This window comes from Galeopterus variegatus, unplaced genomic scaffold, assembly GCF_000696425.1.
Source record: "Galeopterus variegatus unplaced genomic scaffold, G_variegatus-3.0.2 Scaffold19011, whole genome shotgun sequence".
NCBI classification, from domain to species: domain Eukaryota; kingdom Metazoa; phylum Chordata; class Mammalia; order Dermoptera; family Cynocephalidae; genus Galeopterus; species Galeopterus variegatus.
In genome coordinates this window covers 6,464-12,928 of record NW_007745122.1, presented here as the reverse complement: position 1 = coordinate 12,928, position 6,465 = coordinate 6,464, and the positions used below count along the sequence as shown (strand labels likewise).

The following is a 6,465-nucleotide window of genomic DNA, read 5'->3' as shown; positions in this document are numbered from 1 at the left end:
ACTTTTAATACTAGTAACATAATTTTGATTCATTATACCTCTCTGTAATCTACAGAAAGGAATGCAAAGTCAAGGTCAGGAATCATGGTCATCTTTGAGCTTAACACATTATGTCTTACAAAACTTGCTCCACAAATGTTTGTTGAAATAAATTATTGACTTAACAAGAAAAGGCAATTGGTAGTTTGGCATATATTAATAAATATAATTAATCTTGCAGCTTAAAATAAAATAACCATGTACTAGCACATCTGAAAAAAGACAATTCCAAATAAATTGTATGATTAATGATTTTCAGAGACACAAATAAGGAAAACACGCAAGATATATCAAGTCAACTCACTCATCTTAGCTATGTCTGAGCTGAACAGAATATATGTCTATTTCTTAAAATGGATAGGTTTTTATCCTTACCAATGGGGGATTCTGGAGTTAGCCCCATGCTTTGAAGCAAAGCTTCAGCTTCTCTTCTTTTTTTTTCAAGATCTGATTCTTCTTGCACAGGAGCAACAGCTTCCTTCTTCTGATCAGTCTAAAATTTTTAAGTTAAAAACTTAAGTTTACATATGGTATAAAACATTTCTGTTTGCCACAAAAAAAAAGTATTTTAAATAATGTGCTAATACCTTCAGGGGGTGAACTTAGTTTTGAATACAGATTAAATTCCTTTTTTATAGTCATTAAATGAAAATCATTCTCAATTGAGTTCTAATAAATAATCTGCAAATGATATGCACTAAATTGATACATTTTTATATGTAATCAGAGTTTCCACAAAAATTTTCCTAACAGATAAATTTAAAAAGTACAGTCAACTTCAAATTATCCACAGTATAAAATTGCTATCCATGGTCAGGAGTTATGGAAACTTCCACCTAGCGGCACAAAAGCTTAGATATAAATATCATGACACTATGAAAAAAATAAGGTGGAATTATTTAAGCAGTAACAAATTTTAAGTAAAAGGACATTTTGATTTACTGATAAAGTATGAGTACCTCAAACTTCTCTATAAAATCTTCGTTTCATTTATGTGACTTTTATACAGAGAATGTCAAAAATTCTTCTAGAGAACGTTTTTTATTTTTATTTTTTAAATACAGGTCTTATTTGTATAACAACAACACATGGTTGGGTTTGGTAAAATTAAAACTTGTTCTGCATAGCACAAACATTTTTTGTTATGATGATTTTTGCCAGTTTTTATTTCAGCCATTTACAATTTGAGCAGACTCTTCTAGTTAAACTAGATAAACCACAATACTCAGATCATTCAAAACATCTCAAGTAAAATTTAAGCTTTCAAGGAAAAAGTTTAATATATATACACCTCAAATGTCTATGTCAACCAGATGATATTACTCATACAATATCTAGAGTGAATTTTGTTAGTTATAATATTCTATGATACCATTTTAACTTAAAGTCATCAGAAAATTTCGTCAAAATAGGCTGTATTAACAAGCTGACACTTCACTGTGTATAACGGTATATTAGTAGATTCACTTCTTAGTACCACTGGATCATCTCTTTTAATAGCTTGTTAATATAGCCTATTTTATAAACTTTAAATGAGATATTAATCATGTAACAGCTATCCCTTAGAGGCCACTTACGCCACTTATGGCCATCCTTAGAAAACAAAAATCTAATCTGCTCTCAGCTTGACGGGTGTAAGGCTATAGACAGTACTTTGGAATGGCTCTGCTAGTCAGAATTATGCTTCTATCAGATAGCTTTTTAATCAAATAGCTAATGTAAAGCTCCAAACCTCTTATAATAGAGTATCACAGAAAGGTTCAGAATAAACTAGCAAATTCTTCAATTACAAGGTTTTACAGCATCACAGCAATGCTGTACATAAATTGTACCTTCAATTTTTCTGCTACTGATTATTCTCTTAATCCCTAAGAGATGTCTAGATAGGTAGGTTACTATTTAGACTACCACATACAAAAACTAAGTACTAAAGTCACACTTAGGACAAACTTTCTTTCACTGGCCATTTAAAACGTATCTGTGGTAAAAGTATACAAAGCTGTCTAAAGAGTTTCCATACAGATAAATGTATATTTCAATGCAGGAACAAGCAAAATATCTCCAGCTCAGGTCAATGTATATGATGCCCAAAATCAGAAGAGAGAAGTACGTGGTCGATCTTTATGGTACTAACAAACCTACTACTTAGTAAAAATATTTCAATGACTAACTCATGATAAAAGAGATAAAAGCAAATCCTCAAATCAATTAAATCATCTATGATATACATTTCTGTTTGCTATTTATATTATTCATTCAGACAAATTATTAGGGTTTCAGACCAGCAAAATACTGATATAAATAAGTTCAAAGTCCAAACTAAATTATCATATATGCTATATCTTTTACATATTACAATGCAGATTACAATGAGATTACAAAGAGCTACTACAATGCAGATGCCTCTTACCTTACATTACAAATGTATTCCTAGAAGACTAAATATGTAAATTGAACTTTTATAAATCAAATCATAGAAATGGCATCAATCTATACGAAATATTTTTATTCAGTAAAAAATAAGTTATATTTTAATTTACCAATTAAGATTCACTTACTGTGCCATATTTGCAGTCACAACTGCTCGATTTTTAACTATTCCAAAATTATTACATAAAGGTATAAGTACTTGAAATAAAACCCAACTATATTATGTTGTTTATTTTTCAAAATCAAACATACTTCTTTTTTTTTCCTTTCTTCTTCTTTTCGCTTCTTTTCCTCTCTGATTTGGGCCAACCGCTGCTTCTTACGTTCCAACTCAGCCTTTAATTCACTTTTGTCCGACATGTTTGTGACCTTAAGTAGCATACAATTATTTACAATAATTATTACATAGGTAAAATCAGCACACTTTTAAAAAAATTAGTGTTCCTAGAAGATTACTGTCCCAAGAGGCCATGTAGTTCAATGCTATCTAAAGAAAGCATATAAACTCTTGCTTTTAAAATAATAAAAGCATATATATAAAACTAAGACTTGAGAAAAATTATAAACAAACATACATAAGAAATAAATATTAGCCAGAGCTGAGCAGAGTAGCTAGTACATAGTAAATGCTTTAATGTTCACATGCCCAAATTTAACACAATGTCTCAATGTTTTTTTGATGACAACATATTAAGGCACTGGAGATAAAGGTCAAAACTGGCTCTTAAAACAGAGGACATGGGTTGGCATTAAGAATCTCATAAGCTATTACACAAATCACTATTACCAGAGTTTACATTCATTCTTAGAAGCTTGATAAAAACAATATGAGGTCAAACAGAAAATTCCTGTAAATTCTAAATTTACACGGAAGTGGTAATAGACAAGAAAAACACAAAAGTTACCATTATTAACTATCAAATCAAATGATTTTTATTTCTCCACAATAACATTTTACCTGTTCCTCTTATGGCACTTTTAGTACAATTATTTACAAATACACCTGAAATGCTTCCTATTAGACTATAACCTACTTGAAATCAGGAACTGTGTTTCAGTCATTTTTGTTGCCTTCACAGCATCCAGCACATTAACCTTAACATTAAATTGATATTGGATAAATGAATGGGTAAGACAGAATTAGAAACAAAGCTTCAAAAAACAATTACATAAACACTACTTCATTCTCAGTTTCAGAAACAAGAAATGAACTGGGATTTTTTTGAATTGAAAAAGTAGCTTAGGGGCTGAGCATAAGGCAGGAGCCAGGAACTCCTAACCTTCTCCATATTATTGATTTATTACATAATGATCAAACTCTCTCAAATGTCTCTGTACAACCGAAGTATTAAATGCTTCATATCAAGAAAACTGGTAGGATAACGTCTGGAAAACTGTATTTATAAGCCATCTCCGAAAAAGCACAATTATTAAATCTCAATAAAGTCAGTCAAGACGAAAAATCCATCTACAATAAATGCATAAAGGAAATCTCAGCTGCGATACTCCATAAAAACTGAGTTGCTAATTTTTAAGAATACAAAAATGGTGAAAAGTTGACATGGCAGACCCTCAAACATACATACAATATCTACCAAGATTCATCTGAACAAAGTATAAAAGAAAACAAGAGAATATGTTTTTTACTCCGCCCTTTCTACACCTCTAAAAAGCTTCACACTAATGGCTGTTGAAGAGAACTTCCATATATAACTCTGTATGCTAGGCTAAACATTATTTCTTGCTCAGCGTCAACTGTAAAATAGATACACGAATACCAACTGATATTAGTTAAAGTAAGCACACTTTTAGTTTTAGTCAAACCCTAACAACAAAATTTGACCGGTTGAACTACAGCTGGCAGGCCGTCTCATCCTCACAGAGGCCGGAGCATGACCATGACTGACATGCTCACTTTCTTAAAACTCCAGGGAAGAGAAAGTCTAGTTTTGTGCTACAACCTTCACGTTCGGGGATTTTCCAACACACACAAGGTGAGGGGAAACACTATCAACGCAAGAAATAACGATCTTCAATTGTAAAGTGGGACAAGGCGAAAAGGAATCACTTTCTCCCCTGTCCATGCTAGGGCGCCCGAAGGAAGGGGCCAGTGAGCGCCGGACAAGCCTCAAGGCTCCCTTGGTCGTTTTTGGAGGGTCAGAAAGGGAAAGGAGTGTACTCCTCTCCCTGGGCCGCCCTGAGTCACCGCACCTGGCTCCCGGTGCCTCTCCTACCTAAAGCCGGGCCGAGCGACGCTGTTAGCAGAGACTGCCAGCCGCCCTTCGAGCCCCGACGTGGGACACAGTAGGCAGGAGAGCCTTTGGAGAAGAACAGTCAACCCACCTGTCAGGTGGCGGGATGAGAAAGAGTCCTCCCGCCCTTAACTTCCCGGTAACGATCCTTACTTAAGCCTCCAACGCCAACTGTCGCCTCCACTAGCTCCGCAGTTTCCCGATGCACACAAAGAGGGATGGGCGGCGGCTGCTACGGCGAGAGCCCAGGGACAAATATCTTCACCGGAACGAGGTCGCTCCCAGAAATAAGAGGTGGGGCCCTGCTGCGGGAAATTGCAGCCCCTCCGTGACTTACCCGTTGTCAAGCAGAAGCCGATAAATGAGACAAAAAGCCCAGCTAGTCCAGGGGCCCGAAATGTGTCAGCCTTGCCAAAAGCTGGAAAACTACAGCTAATATCTTCGGACCGGATGTGCAACTACCGCTCTCGCCGTACAAATTGACACAGCCTGGAAGAACTACAAGCCCCGGCAAGAAGGAAAACCTGCGCACGGCCAGCAATGCATTCTGGGAGTCGTGGTCACTGGTCGTCGCAAGGTATGCTGGGATATGTAGTGTGTCGTAGCCTTTTGGTTTCCCACTTAGAGGCCTTCTTCCTTCAGTATTCGGATGAGAAGCTCCACTTTAATGTATTCTCGTCCGTTGGTTAGTGCTCACAATATTGTATGTGCCATATCTTAAGATCTTTGATTCAACATTAGAAGAATTTTAAGAAGGGCTATTATCCAATGATGAACCTGTGAATTACACTGCACATTTGGAGAAAACTACTTTTTAGGTTTTAGAAAAAATGCCTTATAGAGGCTTATGCAAAAATCTACATAAAAATGTTAATTGGCATAGCAAATAATTTTCTCTAATATTTTGTTGCAGTGTGGAAGCATTTTGGTTTTCTCTCTAAAGAATTTTTGGAAAGAGAATTTCATACTATTGGAATCTAAACCAAGCAAGAATGGTTTCCATAGTTGGTAGATTTTTAATATACAAAGAAAGCAAAAGTTACTGGAATATGTATTCATCAAAAATGTATGGGTTGATACACATTTTTTAAAAGTTTATTTAAATAATTTAAAGCATTATTTGGCAAGAATTAAAGCTAACGCCAAAGCAATATCTTTCCTGTGCTCTAGAAAACTGACAGGAAGCATATTGCCCAAGACTAGTATTAACCTTTAGGATTCAAATTCTAAGTCCTTGGGCATGTGGTCTTTTCCCTATTTTTCCCTGCCTATGCACAAATAAATAAATATCTCAGAAATGAATTTGAGAAAGAAAACCCTTGAAATTCTAAGACTTTTTTCTACAACCTAAAATTTCAAAGAGCTATATAACTACACCAACGTTTTGTTTTCTTTCTTCTTTCCTAATATTTAGTTTTCATTTATTCATTTGAAAAAAATGTTATTAATTGCCTATCATGAGCCGAGAACGGTGCTGGGTATTGTATATAAGAGCTACAATGCACATCTCTCTTTTTAAGGGGGAAAGACAGGGCACTCAGTTCAACTAAATATTATGATGGGATTAAATAAGGAAGTGATAGAAACAATCTGCAAAAGAAAACTTTCAGAAGGAGGTGATTTCAGGGCTAAGCCTTTAATTCTGGAAGGTTAAGTAGAAAAAACCAAGCAAAGAAGGTGCAGAAAGGTGCCTTGGTAAAGGAAAGAATATGGTCAATTACAGAGGTGTGAAAGCATGGAATAC

At 34.9% G+C, this 6,465-nt stretch overlaps 1 long non-coding RNA gene across 1 annotated transcript; it reads right to left on the bottom strand.

Moving 5' to 3' along the window:
* Window positions 1-420: 420 nt before the first annotated feature.
* On the bottom strand, window positions 421-4,946 carry LOC103583009. The gene is made up of 3 exons (XR_549816.1): window positions 4,813-4,946; window positions 2,722-2,838; window positions 421-532 (listed from the first exon to the last, which is right to left on the bottom strand). It is a non-coding gene; the product is annotated as an uncharacterized LOC103583009 (long non-coding RNA).
* Window positions 4,947-6,465: the final 1,519 nt, after the last annotated feature.